Below are 22,953 nucleotides of genomic sequence, written 5' to 3' on the forward strand. Positions count from 1 at the left end.
ACCAGAAAAAGACTGGTCAAGCATGAAATAGCAGGCACTGTAATGTCAAGATAAAGGCATTGTACCTGAGGAAAAATTAAAAAGTGACATCTCAGATGAATTCAAAATGGCAGCCATAGAAGAGCTGCAGTTATTTTGTGATGATTTCATTCAAAAAGGTGGAAAAAAGTCATAATATTGGAAGAAGACCACTCAGGGACACTTCTGACACATGAAACGCTCAGTTTCAGTGTAAAAAGGATGATGTGAACGCGAAAATCACCGCGGTATTGCCCGCCGCGATACGGAGCTCCAGGGCTAGGCGGCCACCATGTTTGGCGCTGCGCGCGCTAATCCCCTGCACTGAAATTTTAAATCAAAGTCTAGGACGGGAAACATGGTCTTTAGCATATAGAGATATATCTTCAAATTCTCATCGTACACAGCAATTTGCATGTGTTAACTCAACCAACCTGTATATTCTACACAAGTCATGCATTTGGGGGCAGATTTACAAGTTCCCTGCGCCACTTTTGGGTCACTTTTAACATGGTAAAAGTGACGCAAAAGTGGCGCAAGGGGCTTGTAAATCTGCCCCTTGGTATATAGTACATGGACAATTTCACTTAATTTGACTAGTTTTGCTTCTTTAAAGGAAGTCTTTTTATATCTTTTGATGGTCTTACAGTTAATTCATGCCCACTTTGTATTGTTTTATAACTTCTTCAACATGCACTGCACCATCTGCGCTATGTTCTGCATATGATACAGAACACTTCAAATAAATATTTTGTGAATCGTAAAGGTTTGGTCTTGTTGTTGTTATTGAAATTAGAACACACGTATACATTTGAGGATCACCCATAGGGGGCCTTACTACGAACTGAAATTATCTTCTGGAAGTGAGGCCCACAGAAACACTGTTTTTTATATATAACTTTCCGCTGGCTCCATTTCAGTGTATGTGGTTGGCCCTGTTAGTTACATTTTCTGTGACTAATTTAACAAGCCAGTGCCTCACTTTTTCCCATATTAAAAGTGACGCACCGGCAGCGCAAGGGGCTTGTAAATAAGCCAGTCTGTGCCTTGTAGCAGAGACAGGCTAATCGGCATAGGTGCTGGATTAAGAGGGGTAGTTCATGGCTTTCATGTACATGGAACAGAGAACATTTAACTGGACATGTCCTGCCTCCCCTGCTTTTGCCCCAAAAGACACTTCAACAGAGCTGCCCATTCAGAGTCCACCTGGTTGATAAAATCATGTAGAAGAGAAAAATGTGATTTATTTAAAGTCCACCTTGAGAATGATCTATGCCTCGGGGTTCTTGACTGTAATAGTTTTAAATGAGTTCATCAGATTATCAGTGTACACTGTCCTATTAGCTCAATGTAAACTATGGTATATATTTATCAATACATTGAGCTCGTTCTACTAGGTGCAACAAAGCTAAGCAACAACAAATACTCATATTGTTTTATCAATGAAGCAGCTTTAATATTCAGAAACTTTAAAAGACTACACATCTAATTAAATGCATTTGAATCTTTCTTTAACAAGAATTCCATCCTGATGGATTAAAGGGAAAAAAAGAGCATAGCTCTGAACACCATTGTTAGAAGAGTTTAACTATTTGTATTACTCTGTAAGAATAATGTGTGTTGGTCAGCATTCTACCACAAAAACAAACTGAAAACTTCCCACAGAGCTGCTGCTTGATTTAGATTTAGCAAAACATTTTAAGAGGGCATGCTGTGTCAGCTACTCTTGAAGCTGGTAGAACTTAAGGCACCCAAATAATGCTTGGAGCAGAATAAAAAAGCTGTATGAATATGCAATGCTTGTTTGTACTCACACACTTTGGTTAAACTACCTAAAGCACAATCACAATATCCATTGTGATTAAATGGTGTCCTATATGGTAGAGAATGTATCACTGTCATAAGTATTGAAAATAGTAATATTGGCGCAACCAAGATGGCCGCGTAGGTGCGAGGCTCCCGAGGACCTCCGCAACCTCCTACGACTATCCTGAATTTATCCTGTCTCGGATGAGGGGACTGTGTTGGTGAGCCTGAGCTGAGGTGGCACCCGTTTCCCGTTGTCAAATCGGACCTCGGACACCGGAGTGAGCACCGATTGAAGTCTGCGGCCTTCTCCTCGCCAGACTCCGGATTTGCGCTGAGGGGTGACCCAGTGACAAAGTGAACAACAGCGGCGGGCCGGGCCTGGCGAGTCGCGTACCCCGCACTTTCGCTTTCGCTTTCGCACCCCCTTGCCGTCTCTACAGGGTTGGGTCGCGGGGCTCTTTGCGTTGGTGTGGTCTCGCTGGGAGACTCGGCCTGCCCGCCGGCTGTGACCCACCCCGCCGATCTGGGGTGGCCCCCCCCGGGGCTTGTGGCCCTGATTGCCTGCCCTTCACGACGTGGCTGGTACGACCGGGGGACTGGTGGCCATGGCCACGAAACAAGATGGAGACCGGGCAAAGACCAAGTCGACCTGGCGTGGCACCACCCATCATGCCAACAGTATGGACCGCTATACCCTCCAGAAGGGATCTCCCGGCGGACCGCACAAATCCCCTGAGGGCCCTCCTGATGCCCCGGACCTGCCCACGGATCTGACTCTGCGGGATGTCATGGGCGCCATTGCCGAGATGAAGGCCTCGGTGGGCCAGCGGTTCGACACACTGGCACAGAAGATCGACTCGGTCCTCGTGGATGTTGGCCTGGTGAGGGCCGATCTTTCCAAGACCAACGACCGGGTTGATTCTTTGGCCCACACCGCATCGGGCCTTACTACTGAGGTGGCGGCACTACAAACAGAGGTGCGCCGGCTTAGTCAGGCGAGCGCGCTTATGGATCGGCGCCTGGAGGACTCCGAGAGTCGGGCCCGGAGGAACAACATCCGCATCATCGGGGTGCCCGAGGGACGGGAGGAAGCGGCGGCGGACCTATTTGTGGAGGACCTGATCGCTACCCATCTCCAGCCACGGGGGCTGAGTAAATTCTTCTTGGTGGAGCGGGCCCACAGGGTTCCCGGGGGAAGGCCGAAGGTCGGAGCCCCTCCGCGACCTCTCATTGCCCGGATTTTCAAGTTTCGGGACAGAGACGCTATCCTGCAAGCCTCCAGACTGCATGGGCCGGTTAAGCTTGACAATATGGAGGTGAACTTTTACCCTGATTTCACCCCAGCGGTCCAGAAGCAGAGACTGAGCTTCCTAGGCGTCAAGCGCCGTCTTCGGGACCTGAACCTTAAATACGCTATGCTCTTCCCAGCCAAGCTGCGAGTGGAGGTAGAGGGTCGCACGCACTTTTTTGATCGTCCCGAAGCGGCCGGAGACTGGCTGGACACTCTGTCTGGGGATCGTGATCGTGGGGGCGGCGGGGGGAGACGGCACACTGGATCGGGACTGAGGGGGTAATATTGGGCTTCACTCTGGACAAAAATGATGCCACTCTCGATTAAGCGTCTGTCTGTATAATTTCCCCTCCTATGGAGGTTGTGTGGGGTCTACTGGGGGTTCTCCTTCCTCCTCTAGGGGGTTTAGCTAGTTTTTACTATATATATGGGGCGACAGGCACACTGCACGTTGGGGGGGCTGTTCGGGCTCATGCAGGGGTGCAGGGAGGGGGGAGTTTTGTTGGGGCGGGTGGGCAGGGATGGGGGGGTGTTGTTCGTTTTTACCACAAGGCAAAAGTATCATTGTGTTAGCTCTATAGTGCTCTCGGGGGGACAAATGGCGGCTTCTGTCTATGATGGGGGGTAGGGAACTAACTCTGTTGTCCTGGAGCGTGAATGGACTGGGGGACAGGATTAAACGTGGTGTGGTCCTGCAGTTCTTGAAGCGAATCTCGCCCAATGTAGTTTTTCTGCAGGAGACACACCTCATTGGCAACTCCTTCTGCGCCATGAATCGGCGTGGCTATCGCCTAGTGGCCCATTCGGGCTTCACGTCTGGCTCAAGGGGTGTGGGCATCATGGTTAAGAACTCGCTCCCGTTGGAGATTGATGAGGTGCTCCATGACGACAGGGGACGTTATACGGTCTTGGTGGGAAGGATGGAGGGCAAAGTGGTCGTTTTTGTGTCAGTATACGTCCCGCCGGGGCTGCAGTCGACTACCTTTGCGGACCTGGGGCGCCTCCTCCTTGGCCTTCCGGGGGGGATTCTGGTGGTGGGGGGGGGATTTCAATGCGGTGGTTTCCGGGAATGTGGATCGTCACCCCCCCTAGGGACCTCCCCCGGGCCCAAGCGTGGCTATCTGGCCTATTGGACACTTTGGGATTGGTGGATTGCTGGCGTTTAAAACATCCCACGCAGCTACAGTATACCTTACATTCGGGGGCCCATGGTAGTCTCTCACGACTAGATTATGTCCTGGTCCCGGCGGCCTATGTTGGGAGGGTGGGAGAGGTGCGCCATTTGGCACGGGGTATCTCGGACCATTCCCCGCTCCTGTTACACCTGGATCTTTTTCCGAGGGGTGAGGGTAGGGTGGTCCCGATCAATCCCTGGTACCTGCGCGACCCCACCATTCGCGCTGAATTGATTAAATCCCTCCAGCGCTATTTTGACGAGAATGTGGGGTCCGTGCCTTCGGCTGTCTCATTGTGGGAGGCATTCAAGACAGTACTACGAGGAGAGGCCCTGTCTCTTATTTCCCACACCCGGAGGCGCGAGCGGGAGGAGGTGACCCGGGTGGAAGCTGAGATAGCCGAGTTGGAGGGTAATCTAGAATGTGGGGTGACGGATGCCGTATTACATGTTCTCCAACTCAAGCAAGCGGCCTATAGGGCCCTGGTCACGGAGGCGGCCAGGGGCCTCAGTAGAGAGCAACAGGGGAGACTGTATGATGTGGGTGATAAGGCTGGTAAATTGATTGCGTGGCTGGACAAAAAGGAGAGAGCGAGTCGTGTAGTCCCGCTGATTGAGAAAACGGACGGTGTGTGTGTTACTGAGCCGGAAGAAATTGTCTCCTGCTTCGCGGATTATTTCCGTGGGGTGTATTCCCCGGTGTCTTCCCGCTCTGAAGAGGATTCCCGTGCCCTGCTCAGGGATATCGCGCTGCCTTCCCTTTCGGAGGAGGACAGAGTGTCGTTAGACGCCGCTCCAACCTCCGACGAAATCGCCCTCGCCATACGTTCGGTCGCTTCCGGCAAGGCCATGGGTCCTAATGGTCTCCCCATCGAGTTGTACAAGTTGCGACCGGATACGCTGGCACCACATCTCCGATCGATGTTCCTGGAGGCTCACTCGGTGGGCTCCCTCCCGCTGGACCAGCGTCTGGCTACAATCGTGGTTATCCACAAGGAGGGGAGACCTCGGGACCGGGTTACATCCTATCGGCCCATTTCGCTACTGAACGCGGTTCCCAAAATTCTCGCCAAGGTCCTGGCCAATCGGCTGGTCGGCGTGGTGGGCGACCTGGTTCACCAGGATCAGTCCGGCTTTATTCCCCATCGTAACACGGCCCTTAACTTGCGGCGTTTGCATGGGGTGCTCGCACGTGTTCAGTACATACGGGAGCCGGCCATTTTGGCGTCCTTGGACGCCACCATGGCGTTTGACACGCATGAATGGCCATACATCTGGGCGATGTTTGCGAAGTTTGGCTTTGGCGCAGGGTTCATCAGTTGGGTCAAATTGCTGTATTCGGGCCCATTGGCGCAGGTGGTGGTGAACGGTAGAGTATTGGCTCCGTTCGAGCCGGGCCGGGGCACGCGGCAGGGCTGCCCCTTATCGCCGCTCCTTTTTGCGCTTGCCTTGGAGCCCCTGGCGGAGTGGCTGCGGTGGGATCCTTCCATCCGTGGTCTCCGTTGGACCCCCGAGTATGAGGACCGCGTATCCCTATACGCTGATGACATCCTCTTGTACCTAGCTTCCCCACGTAAGTCACTGATAGTACTGGTTGATGTTTTGCATTCATTTGGTCGTAACTCCGGCCTTGTCATCAACTGGGCTAAATCGTGCGTGTATGTTCTCTCTGGGGAGGCTCCTATTCTCCCGCGGGGCTGTCCGATCCAGATCGCCCCGCAGGGATTTCGGTACCTGGGTGTCTTCATTACCCTGGACCCGGAGGCCCGGTATGATCGGAACTTACTTCCCCCCCTCCAGCGCCTGAAGGAAGATGTCACGTGCTGGCGGCGCTTGCCGCTTTCGCCGCTCGGCCGGGCGGCATTGTTTAAGATGATGTCTCTGCCGCGTTTCCTGTACGCTTTGCAGAATACTATGGACCTCGTCCCAGCGCGCTACTTCCGTGAGGTGGAGAGTTTGCAGCGCCGCCTGTTCTGGGACGGGAGGCCGCGTATCGCCCTGGCGAAGCTGACGCTCCCATGGTATGACGGAGGGATTGCCCTCCCGGATATCAAACGGTACTATTGGGCCTCCCAGCTGGCTGCGATTAATCACGGCCTGTACGGGCCCGCCTTAAACCCGGCATTGGAAATGGATAAGATGCTACTCCCGGGTGGGGACTATAATCGAGCGCTCTACTCCAGCGCGCCTGACGCTCGGCTGACCGGCCCCACGCGTGTCATGGTGCGAGTGTGGCACGCGGCTAATGTGGCGATGGGGTGGAAGGACCGTCTGACCCGGGCATCACCACTATACGCGTCCGAGCAGTTGGGCTCCCTGTGGACCTCGAAGGGCTTCGAGAAGTGGGACATGATAGGCATCAGCAAAGTGGGGGATCTCTGGACGAGGGGAGGATTTAAAACGTTCGAGATGCTGCAGACGGAATTCCAGTTGCATGACAGGGAGTACTTTCGGTATTTGCAGATCCGTCATGCACTGGGCTCCGTCTTCCCGGACGTTGCATCCATCCCGGAGTATTCCCCCCTGGAGGATAGAGTGCTGGATGGACACGTTCCGGACAGCACGATCTCACTGATCTACAAAAAACTGATCAATGACCGCTCGGGATTGCTGACTGCCCTTCGTGAGGCTTGGGTTGCCGATGGACTGGAGCTGGACGACGAGGACTGGACCTCTGCGGTGGCCTCCCCGAAAGAGGTGGCCATACCGGCCCGCCTTCGCTTCGTCCAGCTCAAGATACTCCACAGAGTCTACATGACGGGGCCAAGGCTCCTGCGTATGGGCTATGCTGTGGACGGGTTGTGTAAGCGTGGGTGTGGCGCTTTGGGGACCTTTCTGCATATATTGTGGGAATGCCCGGAGGTGGAGCGATTCTGGCGTGGTGTGCATGAGGTCCTGCGTGTGGTTACGCATGTGGTGCTGCTACCCGAAGCGAGGAGATGCCTGTTGAATGTGTGGGAACCTACCGACTACTCTGCGCCACAGATGTGGTGGGTGACTCTGGGATATATGGTGGCCAAGCGTGATATTGCTCAACTGTGGGGATCCCAGAGGTCCCCGACTGTCTCGGCCTGGAAGGAACATATGGATTGGTGCATGTTTCGGGAAAAGGTGGTGTATGTGGCGAGAGGTAAGCCTGGGACATGGGTGAAAGTATGGGGCCCCTGGAACGCCTACCGCGGGGGAATCTGTGCTCCGCCGTTATTGCCCGATCCGTCGCCTGCCCCATCCCCTTAGCCGACCCATCTTCCTTGTTCCGGGCATTGAGTTTACCCAGCCCTAGTCCTGATCTCTTCCCCTTCTTGATACTCCTATGGACTGGTAGGGTCCCCCTCTCAGGGGAGCACATGCTGCTATTTCTGATTGTGGATTGCCTTGTGGGTTTGTTTTTCTGGTTGTTCTTTCAGTTTAAAATGAAACCGTACAGTGGGGTCCGGATGGTGTGGCTATCAACGCTGCTAACTCCTGTGCATCTTCCTCAGCCGCAACACACGCTCTACAATGTGTATCATATGCTCCTTTTGTCTGCTAGCGGCCGGCCGGAAGGTTGTAGGCCCATCTTTGTATATTTTTTGAGTTTTGTAATAAACGGTTTAAAAAAAAAAACAAAAAAAAGAAAAAGAAAATAGTAATACTCTCGTCAAACTAGGCAAGGAATTTGGTTGCTCTGGGACTATTTTACTATCACAGACTACAGCTTACACTGAAAAGCTTGTGTAGGGTTCTTTGAAATCGATGCAAATAGCATTTCCGAAATTATGCAAAATTTAAATCAAATTACTCGTAACTACTAAAAAATGTAAAAATGCATTTGGGACTGTATTTTAGTGCAGAATGTGTCCTTGCATCCATTTTGGAAATGAGTTTGCATTTTCTGCTCAAATAATTATAGGATAAACACAAGCACTGCAAAAAGCAGCTGCTAGTGCTGTATGGTCATATTATGCAAAGAGCGCACTGTCCCTCCTTCAACTAGGTGCGCCGGTCACAAACAGGGACAGTGCATCTGATTACAAAAATGTGAACTTGCGCCTGCCTGGGGGCAGCAAATTAGCGAAAGGCAGAGTTGCTACTCCAAAGAGCTCTTTAATGAAGGTGGTCCATCTTTGACAGTGCAGGACACATCTACTTGTTTTACAGTGAGTGACTGCGCCCACCTGTAGGGAATTGTCTAGGGTGACCATGGGATCAACTTTTCCCTTTGGGGGCACACTGACTATGCACCACCTCTTTGTGGGTCACAGTCAGTGCACCCGGTGCTAGACCCCTTGATGTTCTACCTGCTTCCATAATATGGTATGGCCACAGAGACAAAGTGTTTCCATCATTATGTGCATGGGCCTCACCCCCATCCAAATGAGGGAACACCTCTTTAGGCTTTCATGGGCAATACATATGTTCCAGAGCTTTCTGTGTTATAGAAGGGGTTGCACAAGTGTCTGTGGGGCCCTTCAGTAATATCAAAACTCCCCACGCCACAGAAAGCAGAAGCACACACCCATTGCAATCTCAGGGCCCTTTAGGTAATATGGCCCCTAGTCGTTTGCGTTGCTCCTGTGTGCCCACACTAAGGGCCTCATGTAGGTAGCCAAATACCGGTCGGTAACGGCCGATTTTCGGTAATTATACCGTTACCGACCGGTATTTTGGCTATTGGTATGTAGGGGGACGAATTTTGGTTTCGGAATATACCGAATCGGTAAAATTACCGATTCGGTAATAATACCGAATCGGTAATGTTACCGAATCGGTAACTTTTCCGAATCGGTAATTTTACCGATTCGGTAAATTCCGAAACCAAAATCGAGATGTAGGGGGAGTGTGTGTGTGTGTTTAAGAGTCGGTATTTACCACCAACTTATAGTTGGTGGTAAATAATTAATGTATGTGTTAATGCATTTTTACGCGCGTAGCAGTGTGCAATGTGGCATACATACATGCCCTTAGGGCATGTATGTGTGCCACATGTGCACACATGGCCGAATCAGGGGTGCAACAGGGTGTCAATGTGACACCCTGCCACCCTTGTATGTGTTCCCCCCATTACCGAATCGGTATTTACCGATTCGGTAATGAGGCATACCTTCCCATCAATGGGAAGGTATGCCTCATTACCGAATCGGTAAATACCGATTCGGTAATTACCGAATAGTAACGAATCGGTAAAAAATACCGACTCATTACCTACATACGAGTTACCACTTCTAAAATACCGATTCGGTATCGTTCGGTATTTTAGAAGTGGTAACTGGTATGCTACCTACATGAGGCCCTAAGTGTTTGTGCGAATAACATGTATTTACATGACATAATAGCACAATTTCTGAAAATGTGCGTAACAAGCGCAATGTGAAATTATGACATTACGTTGGCGTAGCAGAATGTTTGTCCGGGGATAAGATGTCTACACAGTGTCATTCAATTTGAAAGGACACAGAACCTGCAATGGATGACCACAAACAAATGCAAATGCAAGTAAGCACTTCAAATTACATTTATTTTCCTCTGGCATGATTTCAAAGTATTTCAGAGAGACGATAAAAGTTTTCAAAACTGTGCTAGAATGAAAGGACGACTTAAAACCTTTATTGTTTACAAAATATGTTAGTTTCTGAATGTACATTTGCTGAGTTACACTTGCTTATGCAGGAGATGTAGTAAACAGTTCTGGAATATTACTGCACCTTAGCTTAAAGATAACCTCTCTGTATTCATAAAATTATTGTTTTCCAGAATCCCAAGTATGAAATTGGGAACCATTAATTCAGCAATAGTAGAAATGGCAACTAGGAGAATCATGACGTTGGATAATAGATGGAACCTTTCATTGCACAAAAAGCACATCACATACTGAAAAATCTAATCTAATTGACTGCTAATCCTTATGATGGCAACTTGCTGGAATTGGGCATATAAAAAAGTTCAGTTTTTGCAATGACAGCATTATGCATACTTATACGGGCAGTGGACATCAAACACCCTGGATTTTACAGTGAAAACCTGTCTTGTGAAACCACTTATTATGAGTCTTGGGACAAAGCATAGAATACTTTATGTTCTCTTGCAAGGTCATACAACACTGTGCCCTGTCTTCTGTGATCGGTTAGCACAATCGCTTGGCATTTAGACACTACATACATTCACATCTGCTGTTTCCAAAAAGAAACCTCGTATCATGTACACTGAGACGTGCCATTTGAAAATAGAGAGGGCAATTCTTGCCGAAAAGAGGTTCTGAGATGAACATGCCAGCCTTGCGCATCCTGAAATGCAGATTACCCAACCATAATACAAGTTATGGGGTTCGGTTCTAATCCCAGAGATCTATGATTTAGCACTGTGCCCACGTAGTGAGGATAGGCTGAGGCAGATATACCTTTAAACATGTTAGGGCTTCTCAATGTATATAGTTTACTTGTTATGTTACTCATTTTGCTGACATGTATATGTTTTATGTTTTATAGTTGCAGCGCCGTTGTTTTATAATAGAGCACAATAGATTCAATAAATATTGTAAACCATTCTCTTGTCTTTGTTTTGTTTATTATGGAAATGCATGAGCGAGAAAATGAAAGGTGATGACCTGTTTCCATGGTTCTCTGAGGGGACTAGAGTGTTGTGTTCTGGGGTACTAACCTACCTGCCACTCTGGAAAGGTTAGGAGGGCAGGTAGAGGAATATGAGCTAGTTTGGATTGGGCTCTTAGGAACTGATGTGGTATGGTGACTCAGTCCCTACCTACTGACGTTCTGTGATCGCAGGCATAGTTCTGTTTACACAGAATTCCTGCAACATCATTTGCTGTTTATTGCTGGAAATATAGCAGCATTTGTGAGACATCTAAACTAGTAAACATCGAACATACCATAATATCATACACAAAACAACATAGCAACTCAAATAAAACATAACACAGCACAACAGAAAAAAATACTCAAAACATAATATCATAGAGCAACCACAGTGGAAGACAACTCCACATTGCAATTAATGCAGTGCAAAAACACAGCAGCACAGAAGCACAAGAGAGCATAATTACCACAACAAAATGGCACACAACAAATATGCACATTCTTTTCACATATTACTAACCTCAAAAACCTGTTTTCAAAGCAGGGTGGTAAAATGTATTTGCACCACGCACTGTTTTAATTTACCACAAAGGCCATAAAATTTGTGATCCGGCCCCAAGTATTCTAAAGTATCCCTGCTTACCCGGCTTAAGCTACGCGATCTGGATCCGAGAGCAAGGCCATGCCAAGCACCTCTCATTTCAATGAGTGGTAGCTGATTAGATCTGATCTGCAACACTAGGAAAATGTATTTCTCATTCATCAAATCCAAGGGCCATATCATCAAGGAATGGCGATAATGGGCTCGATTCACACTAGAACCTGGGCGTCTATGGGAATTCACAAGGGCATATTATCAAGCCCATTATCGCCTCTTTAGCTGCAGTTTTGCTGCCGCTAAAGCGGCGATAATGTTATCGCCGTTCCTTGATAATATGGCCCCAAGTGTGGAGCTGAAGACAGTTTGTGTATAGACTGCTCAAGTTTGTACTTGAACATACTGAAAGAAATAGAAAAGTCAGACATGTTTTCAGTCGTGACCAAGTACAACATCCAAAAAGTGCATACATTTTGTATATTATTCAGTTTGCCACTCCATAGCTGTCCTGAGCTCCTGGTATATAAAAAAGCTGAGATAGACAGTATATCTGCTTAACATACAAAACAATGCTAGCGTGGGGGCTAATACAGTAGGTTAACTGCACCTAATGGAGCGATCTAGCCTAATTGCCTGTAAAGAATATGCCAAAAATGCATGTTTCATCAGAATTCCACTTTTTACTAAGCATGTACATTTCCAATTACTTATGCTTTTTATTCTCAATTGAACAAGTCAACAACTCAAAAAAAGGGGCGTGGCCAGGCGCCGTAAGAAATGGCCGCCTGATTCCGGAGCTCCGCCGGGACCGTTGGTGTCCTACTACATCCAAAACGAATCCGAGCTGAGGGGCTTGCCCGTGAGTGCCCCCCCAGCTCCCCCAGGCCAAGTGACCCACTGGAGCGGTTGCGCGGACTCCGGGGACCCGCAGACGGCTCAGCACTGCGGTCGCGACTTGCGGCGGCCGCCTGGCGCCTCGCTCCTGGAGCTCCGGTGCCGCTCCCTGCACCACCTGAGGCCCCGGCTTCGGCCTGCAGCGCGACGCGACCGGAGGGGCGCCGTCGGAGGAGGACGCCACCTCACATGCAGCGCTGGGGTGCCGCTGGCCTCCGACTGCCTACGACGCTGGTTGCGAGTCCCTGCAGCCCTGGCGGGCCGCAGGGCTGCCACGACTGCTGAGACCGGGCGGCGACCATATCGCGGGAGAGGGCCCGGCCATTTCCCGATCTGCTGCTACCGGAGCGAGGGGAGGAGACCGGCTGGGGCTGCCGCTGTGGAGTGACCTGCATTGCCTGCCCGGTGGGGGGCTCGCGTTCGCAGCTGCTGGGGCGGCCTAGACATCGGAGAGCTGGCGGCGGGGGGTGGCTAAGGTCGCTGACCCCAGAACGTGCATACCTGGGCTCACTGGAGGGCCCCTCCGCTCTGAGCTGTTACCTGGAGAGTACCGGTGGTGCTACGTTTGCGCCCAGACTTCACGTGGGCGACCGGAGCTGGCGCGGACCCGCGGGCACTCTAACGCAGAGGCGGGCGGAGGAACGTTTGGCCCCAAAGGCACCGGTGGCACCATGCGGCCTAAAGGGGGCGCCACGACCCAGTCCAACAAGCTGGATAACTATACGGTAGCCAGACCGGTGGCGCAGCCTGGAGGGACGACGAAGGAGGCCGCAGGTCAGGCGGAACCCTCCCTGACGTCCATAATGGCCGCAATTCAAACCCTGGACACCAGCCTGGAGACGAAAATGGACAAGATCACGATAGAGGTGAACCTGCTCCGTGCCGACTTGGGAAAAACCACGGACCGCTCTAAAACCAATGAAGCTGACATCACAGCCCTGCAGGAATCGGAGAAGCGGCTCGAGCGCAGGGTCAACGAGCTTGTGCACCAGCACCGGCTGATGGCCCTACGGCTCGACGACCAGGAAGGTAGGGCTCGGAGGAGCAACATACGCGTGGTGCGTGTGGCGGAAGGACTTGAGGGGGAATGTATGGAGCTCTTTCTTGAGGATTTGATCCTCCGCCACCTGAAACCCAAGAGACTATCTAAGCTCTTCACTGTCCAGCGGGCGCACAGGGCCCCGATCCCGAAACCCAAACCAGGGGCCCTACCGCAAACAATTATTGCTAAAATCCTGAACTACCGAGACCGCGATGCAATTCTCCAGGCTGCTAGACAACATGGTGATTTACAGTACGAGGGGGCCACGGTTCGCTTCTTCCCGGACTTCACGCTCCAGGTTCAACAGGAGAGGAGCTCCTTTCAGGGGGTCAAGGCGGCACTACGAGACCGCGGGATTCGGTACATGATGTTCTTTCCCGCCAAACTGAAGATCATAGCTGGCGGTAAATCCCTGTTCTTCACTTCGCCTGCGGCGATGCAGGAGTGGCTGGATGCGGATGGGACTGCGGGGGCCCCTCGGCGGGACGGTGTACAATGGCGAGGCGCAGGGCACCCCTCCCCGGGGTCAGCGGCAGGGCGAGTGGAAGGTGGTGAGCAGAGCCAGCGGTCCTGGCATTCGAGATCGAATAGTCCCCGCTGGGACTCACCCAGAGACGACGCAGCGAGATGAGGCCACGAACGCTCGACTGAGAAGCCGTCGGACAGTAAAGTATTAAAGTTGTTGACTGTAAGACTGGCTTGCTCCACGGGGCAATGTGACTGCATGCCCGAGGTTGCTGAGCCGGGCTCACTGTTTAGCGGATACACTGCTGGCCTTGGGGCTGGCCCACAAACTTCCCACGTAGAGTTCCTCGGTGAGCTCTCACCGGGGCAGGGTTGGGCGACAGGCGCTCTGCTAATTGGGGTAGTGGGTAGTTTGGAACCCACGGAGCAGGGGGCAGGGAGGGGGGGTTTGTTTTTGCAGGGGGGGCAGGGATGTTGGGGACGGCCGTGGGGGGGAAGGGTGGAGTGAATGGGATGTCAGGTCCCTGACCGCTTGCATTGAGTACACTTGCGGGGTGGGAACCAGGGAGGGGTGGGGAGTTGGGGATCCTTTATGGTCACACAAACTATGTTGTCACTTAGTCAGCCGGAACACCGGGGTGGTGGGACGAATCACCCTACGAAGCAACGGCTATGGATAGGAGATGGGAGAAGAGTTTGAAAGTCCTCAGCTGGAATGTTAACGGGTTGGGAGACAGACTTAAACGCACTATAGTCCTACAATTCCTCAAGCGGCACCAGCCAGACGTAGTGCTAATGCAAGAAACTCATTTGATGGGTAATGTCTGCCAGGCCCTAAATAGGTGTGGCTACACTCTAGCAGCTCACTCTGGCTTCACCTCCGGCTCGAGGGGGGTGGGAATACTCCTGCGTCGCACACTGCCCCTCCATATAGACCTTATCAAAACTGACCCACAGGGCCGCTTTACGGCTGTCTCTGGATGGTGGGAGGGCCGCACGCTTAACCTACTCTCTGTATACATCCCGCCTGGCCTCCAAGCCCGGGCATTCGCGGACCTGGGCGCGCTGCTCCTCTCCCTTCCCGGGGGTCAGTTGGTGCTGGGGGGGGACTTTAACGCAGTGGTGTCAGGAACCCGGGATAGGCAGCCCCCCAGGGACCTGCCCCAGGGGCAGGGGTGGTTGGCGGACTTTCTTGAGGCCTTCGGGCTTACTGACGTCTGGCACCTGCTCCACCCTACAGACACCCAATTTACCTTCTTTTCGGGGTCGCATCATTCATTTTCACGATTAGACTACATCCTTACCCTTCTGCAACACGACATGACAGTACTGGAGGCAGCGCTTCTGCCTAGAGGTATTTCCGACCACTCACCGGTCCGTACGCACATCGCATTTGGGAGTCGCCGTGAGGGCTTCATAGCACCAATAAACGCTTGGCACTTAAAACATGAGGACACCAGGAAGCAGATATCCAACTCAATCTCACAGTACTTCGAAGAGAATGTAGGCTCGGTAGACTCCCCCGTCACCTTGTGGGAGGCATTTAAACCCGTGATTAGGGGGGAGGCGCTCTCGGTCATTTCAGCTAGACGGCGGGAGCGGCGCATACAGGTTACAACAATTGAGGCGGATTTGGAGGTTCCGGAGAGGGAGGCACCGGAAGGTGGGGACAGGGACGTCAGGCACAAACTGCAGTTAAAGGCGGCGGAGTATAGAGCACTGGTTACCCAAGAGGCTCAGACCGTGGCTCGTCATAAGATGGGTAGAATTTATGATCAAGGCGATAAAGCCGGGAAACTGATAGCCTGGCTCGAGAAAAAACAACAGGCCAGTAAGGTGGTGCCAGAAATACGCACCAAGTCCGGGATTGTAGTGACAGAGCCCCGGGGAATAGTGGAACAGTTTGCGAGACACTTCCAGCAGGTCTACAGGCGTGAGTCGGACCGGCCGGAGGAGGACTCCATGGACCTCCTAACCGATATTCGCATGCCCTCCCTATCGGATGAAGATCGGGAGGCTATGGATAGCCTGATCACTTAGGCCGAACTACAGCGTGCAATAGGGGAACTTCGCCCCAGGCTCTCGGACCCAACGGGCTTCCGATAGAGATTTACAAGCTCCGGCCTGACGCCACTAGTAAGTACCTGAAACTCATGTTCGAACAGAGCAGGGAGATGGGGGTGCTGCCCCGTGATCAGCGCATCGCGACCATAGTGGCAATACTGAAAGAGGGGAAACCCAAAGACTCATGTGCGTCATACAGACCAATTTCGCTCCTCAACGCGGAGCCCAAAATACTGGCAAAGACGCTGGCCAACAGGCTCAAAGCGGTGCTTTCTTCGTTGGTCCACCCTGACCAATCAGGGTTCATGCCCCACCGTAACACGGCCCTCAACATAAGAAGGTTAAACAGTGTTCTGGGGCAGCGCCACAGACTACAGGAGGACGCAGTGGTGGTCTCCCTAGACGCCACCATGGCCTTCGACACCTTAGAGTGGCCATATATGTTCGCAGTCCTGCGCAAACTGGGATTTGGACCTCAATTCATAGCTTGGGTGCGTCTATTATACGCCGAACCCCTGGCGCAGGTACTGGTTAACAACAAGCTGTCCGAGGTGTTCACGCTTGAAAGAGGAACTAGGCAGGGCTGCCCCCTCTCTCCCCTTCTCTTCGCCCTCTCCCTAGAGCCGCTCGCGGCCTGGATTAGGCAGGATGTCTGCCTAAAAGGTATAGCATGGGCGGAAGGGTGGGAGGATAGAATATCCCTTTACGCCGACGACATAATCCTGTACCTTTGCAGGCCGCGCAGGTCGATAATTGTGGCACTCGACATATTTGCCAGTTTTGGTCGTAACTCTGGCTTCCGGATCAACTGGGCCAAATCACATCTCTACGTCTTGCGTGGTGACCCTCCGAGGCTCCCAGACACCTGCCCGATCACGGTGGCAAAGGACGGGTTTCAGTACCTGGGGGTATTCATCACCACTAGCAAGACCCTGTTATATGAGCAAAACCTCAAGCCGCCGTTAGTTCGGCTACAAAGGGAGGCCAAATCCTGGCAGCACCTACCACTGTCTCTGTTGGGCCGGGCAGCCTTATTTAAGATGCTAGCGCTACCACGGTTTCTCTATGCACTACAAAATTATCCAGACTTAGTCCCTAACGCCTACTTTGTAGCAATAGAGGCTGCGCTGCGCGATCTCCTCTGGGCCGGGTCGCCCCGAATCTCATTGACTAAACTCACACTGAGGTGGTATGACGGCGGTATAGCCCTCCCTGACATTCGCAAATACTACTGGGCAGCCCATCTCTCAGCGATCAATCAGGGGACGTATGGCGACGGGAATGATCCCGCCTACGTTATGGATAGATGGCTGCTTCCCGGAGGGAACTATGAGATAGCACTCTACTCCAAACGGGGTACACGCCAACTCACCGGCCCTACACTTCACTCGGTACAGGTATGGCACATTGCTCAGAGGAAGCTCGGATGGTCAGGAGTCCTTACACTAGCCACGCCACTTTGGGCCTCTGAAAAACTAGGCAATCTGGGACGCACCAAGGGCTTCCGTAACTGGGACTTGATCGGCATCTCCCAAATCAAGGATATCTGGGGCCCTACGGGGATCCGCACGTTCGCCCAACTGCGAGACACATATGAGCTGGCACACACTGAATACTTTAGATACTTAAAGGTGCGACACTCCCTACAGGCTAATATCCCACCGGAGACCAAACTACCACAAACCTCCCCGCTTGAAGATAGGCTACTGGATGGACACCTCACAGAACACGCCATATCACTTACGTATAAAAAACTAATCAACAACCCCCCCGATATGCTCCTACCCCTTAGAGAAAAGTGGGTCGCCGATGGGCTGGAGATAGATGATGAGGAATGGCTATATGCTTTGGCTTCCCCACGGGAGGTCGCGATATCAGCCCGACTGCGACTTATCCAACTAAAGATCCTACATAGAATTTATATCTCCTGCACTAGGCTACACACAATGGGTAGGGCAGACACAGTACTCTGTAGGAGGGGATGTGGGGGTACGGGTACCTTCTTCCATGTGTTATGGGACTGCCCGAAGATTCAACGGTATTGGAGAAGGGCGGTACAGTGTATGGAGGAGGTATGGGAGGTGGAAATTCGCCCGGAGGCCAAGAGGTGTCTCCTTAACATATGGGAGCTAACGGACCTGCCACCGAAGGGGAGACTCTGGGTGACACTCGGACAAATGGTAGCGAAAAGGAACATTGCCAGACTCTGGGGAAGCCCTATTCCACCAAAACTGTCGGACTGGCACAGCGATATGGACTGGTGTATGCTGCAGGAAAAGACTGTGTATGTAGCGAGAGGGTGCCCCCGGAAGTGGGTGGAAGTGTGGTCCAACTGGAATGATTTCAGGGGGGGCATCTGCGAGCCTCCTTCCGCCGCGCAGGAAGGCTCAGGAGCTGTGTAGGAATCCCAACGCTCTTGTTGCTCCAGGTGCTATAGAGTGGGGTGCTGAGGTCGCATCGCCGGTGCGTAGGTATTTACGGTGCTCAACGTGGTGACCTTGTTTTAGGTAGTTGGGGGGGGGGCAGTTTAATCGTTAGGCGCCCTTGCGCCATTGTGGTACTATGATCGTTAGGCGCCCTCGCGCCATTGTGATACTATGCCTATGTTTTAGGGCTGTAACAAAGAGAAAATGAGTCCTGCACTATCCTTCTCTAAACTGTGAGACACTTGCACCTTATAACGCCGCCGTACCCCCGGGTTGACGGCACCGGGCTGTGTGCTATACGACAAAATGCATGTGTACAAACTGCGCGGCCAGCCTGAGGGGTTGTAGGCTGAAAGCTGTGTATTGTGGAAAACTACAATAAAGGTCTTCAAAAAAAAAAAAAAAAAAAGGAATTCAACACCCCCTACACTTTGACTGAAGCCACCCACTGAACATAAAACTGATTCCAGCTTATTCTGGGAGTCACAACCATTTTTCCCTGGAGGACTCAGGGTATCATGTTCTCCTTGTGACAGGGAAGCCTTGTGGGAGGCCCACCACTGACCCTGGGGGACCCCTAAACTGTGCCATCTCTTTTAGTGGTACCCCTGCCTTTCTAGTACTCCACACGGAAATATGCTACTGAGCTTTCCAGTTAACTGTGGTGAGCTCCTTTAGAATGAGGACTCTGTCTAGCAGTCATTTGATGCAGCTGAGCAAGGTAAATATTTACAAATATTTATATTTTTTGCTGGTTTTAAATGGGTCCACCTTTCTTTTTTCTGTGCTGATAGCATGTGCTATTATTGTCCCATCTGTGGAACACCCACACACCCTGCAACCCCAACGTTTTCTTTCAAGTGGCCCTTTTGCTCGACCAGGAACTATTTTCCTATGCACCTAAAGACAGCCAGTGTGTCTTTCTCTCCATGTACACTGCATGCTTAGTATGGGGAGTAGAGCGAAGTGCATGTTTGTTGAACATCAGGCTGGTGGGCCCCCAATTCACTTGGTCACTCTGGTAAGGCCAGCGAGCTTACTGGGCTGGATGAATATGACAATGGGTTCCCCTCCCACAAACTCGGATAATTAAAAACAAAGCATGATGACACTCATGGTCCCTGGATGCACAATCAATCCTCAAAGAGATATTGATGAAACTGCCGGATGGTTTTTGGTTTTTCGTAAGTTAGGGTTTTCAGCGCTCCTGGCATGAGCAAGATCACAGACCAAAACACTAAACAACTGGGCTCATCAATTTAGGAAATCTCCAGCTCCAATGCACATATTTGTCCAAGATTTTCAGCTTCTAGATCCAGGTCGAGCGGTATAACCAACATTCCCACTTTCCTGATGGTTGATGTCAGTTCTTTGTCCTTCTAGCATGGGGGGGTTCTCATTTACTAGACAGAACCCTCATGCAGGGCACTCTGGTAGCACCCTTGTCCACAACAAGTATACAGCTCTTCTCTCAAGGTATATTCAACTGCTCCAGCAGGTCTAGGAACCAAGGGCCCGATGTATCATTGCACTGGTTACAAAAACTGTTCATAAAATGATCTATCCAATTAATATTCAGTAGATTGGTAGAAAATTGGGACTCAATCCGATTGGTCATAATCACAGGGATGGTGGCCAGCAAGAGTCAGCAGACTACCATATCGGTGAACGTTTTTTAATTAAGTATATGTTTTTATTTAAAAGCAGACTATTTTCCATAAAGGAAACTGGCAATTTAAAAAAAACATAGAGGAAATGGAGCAACTTTAAGAAACGCACTCTAAGAGTTGGCAATGGTTCCCTGGACCACTGCTTAATCACCCAAAACCTTTTCTTTACTGAGAAACTCAGAACAAAAATGTAGAGGAAACCGAGCTGCTTTAAAAAAAAAAAACACCCTATGAGATTTGGCAATGGTCCCCTGGTCCATTGCTTAGTCTCAGAAAACCTTTTTAAACAATCCCATAAGTGGAAAAGATCTCACCAGGGCACCATTCATCTTGCAAATGAGTTACAAACCCAATTTGGGATTGAGAACTTTTCAATGGTTTACAAATGCTTTATACCTCTGATACCAATTCAGTATACTGAATAAGCAATTCTGCTTTTTTGACTGTGACAGTCAGTAGTAAAATTCTCAGTGTGAAAATTCAATATTTAATATTAGAACTTTGGCTCAGTTATAATAGGATGACACATTTTGGCAATATGTGCACTGTACTTTGAACATGGCTTCATACTTGACCCTTTTATACTTGTGCTTTTTACAACCTTATACCTGATGATTTTCCAAACAGGAGAATTTACAACACTTAGCCTAGCATTGAATTTTAATTATTTTGAATTTAATTTGTTTTGAACTCAATTAAATAAGGTACTAGGGGCCAGATGTACAAAGTAATTTTGTGATAGCAAAGCCTGCGATTCACAAAACCATGGCATTGGGAACCACACAATGGCTTTTTTAATGTACTAAAGCCATTTTGTGAGTTAGCAACAGACTACTGAGTCATTAAATGGATTTAGAAAGACATAATGAATCATTTGTCAATTGTAAGGGACATGTTTAGGGGACCCTTTCCAAAAAGTGATTTGCTTTGGTATGCAGCATGTTTTGGGAACCAAATCCAGTCGCAAAACATTGAAAAGTTGGGGTGGGGTGTTAACATCTTTTCAAAACTGAATAAAGGGAAGGAAAGGGAATAAAAGTGAAGGGGCCCATTGAGAACTTTTCCCCTTCAAGTAAATAAGTGTGTTGGAGAGTCGACTGTGGTCCAAGAGACCACCGTCAACTGATAAGTAAACTTTAAAAAACCTTTCTTTTTAAATGTAGCCCTGTGAAAACAATGCCTCCTTTTGCATGATCACTCCCATTTTTTGCAAACTTGTATTGCTAATTTATAAACTCTGCACACTGAGGCATTGATGTTCGGTGTCCAGTGTATGTGACCCCTAAAACATGTAGAAATTGACTAATTCTTGATTCGCCTATTTAACTTTCTAATAAGGCCATAGTATAAGGTGCAAAAAATATCCTTATGGCACAGAACATTAAACGTCAACTGTGGACTGCAGCATCTATCGTGCAATCCATTAGTGTGATGAGGAAAACATGACTTCAGGGCTGCCACTGTAGTCTGACTGCTGCAATTTAAATCTGCATTAATAGTAATGGGGTGACCCAGTATCTCTCAGAACCTGGGAAATCCAGTAGTATGCAACAACAATTGGTTCTACGGGGAGTTATATGTTTTTAACAAGAATATTCATTCATTCACAAACACTTTATGTAGGTCTGGTAACTCAATCACGCCTTGGTACGGACCACATATTATAAGACACCAAGACACAAGAGTTTGAAAATATTAGTATATTATTAATCATACATGGTAAAATGATAGACTAAATAATAAATCATAATGAATTGCAAAATCGCACAGAACTGTTATGAGACATAAACATTGATAAACACGTACTGGAAACATATACAAAAATACAAGTACATAAACACTGTGGACTTAAAACACAGTTGACACATACACAAATACAATGATTCCATAAACAATTCTTCTTGAGGGTATCCCAAAGAAATAGATGCCTGTCCAAGCAGATGTCCTTTCTATATTTACAAGTGGCAATAGCTTAGCAGGTTACAGGAATACCAGAAATTATCGTTGACGTTTTGACCCATTATGTGTGTAATTCAAAATCATCATGTCAGGTCTTCATCAGGACTGGGTCACGAAAACAGCCTGTGTGTTTGAGAATATGTGTTGGTGTCAAGTAGCGGAAAAACTAATTAAACAAGGTGTTTATCTATTACTCCAGGTATGCCTCACCTGTATGATAGTTAGTCATAGCCTCTACGGTTCTTATCTGTATCGCACCTTTGATGAGGTGTTGGATAATCCACAAAGGAACCAATAATTCTCGCCTGAATGCAGAGACAAGGAGAAGAAGAAAGGAAAAGGAAGAAATCTATCAATCCCTTGAGGATTAGCAAAAAATAGTTTTAAGAGCTCAGTCCAGCAATGGATCTTTTCTAAGACGCCTGGGAATCAATCTACAAGGGATGTATACACAATGAGCTAATGAATTAGCTTTAAACTAGGCAATGATTTCTCCGAAACCCAATAAGGATTCTCTGTGGGAAAAACGGTACATAATTGTTACGGAGGCCAAACATGAATACTAAACTGGCCAGAAAATAGTGTGTAAAGCACCATTAGTATAATTACAATGTGTATATATATATATATATAAAAAGTGCTGTGGTGAAAAAAAGCACCATTAGATTGCAACTGTTTGTATACACAAAACATTCTGTGGTGGTGAGCCCAAAGGACATAAAGCTCAAGTGAAAAAATGTGGGCGCAAATGCTATTAATCATAACAAAGGTATGTAATGTTGTAGGTGGAAAAATCACCAATGGTTAAAAAACAGTCCAGGCGCACTGTTAATTATGCAAGTAATACTATTGTGTTGAAACCAGTCAACCAAAAGAAAAAAAATATATATACATATATGGCTCACTGGACCGGGAGCAAGTAAAAAAGTGGGAGAAATTGCTGTATCACCTCACAAAAGCTATTCTAATCT

Source organism: Triturus cristatus, chromosome 8, assembly GCF_964204655.1.
Source record: "Triturus cristatus chromosome 8, aTriCri1.1, whole genome shotgun sequence".
NCBI lineage: Eukaryota > Metazoa > Chordata > Amphibia > Caudata > Salamandridae > Triturus > Triturus cristatus.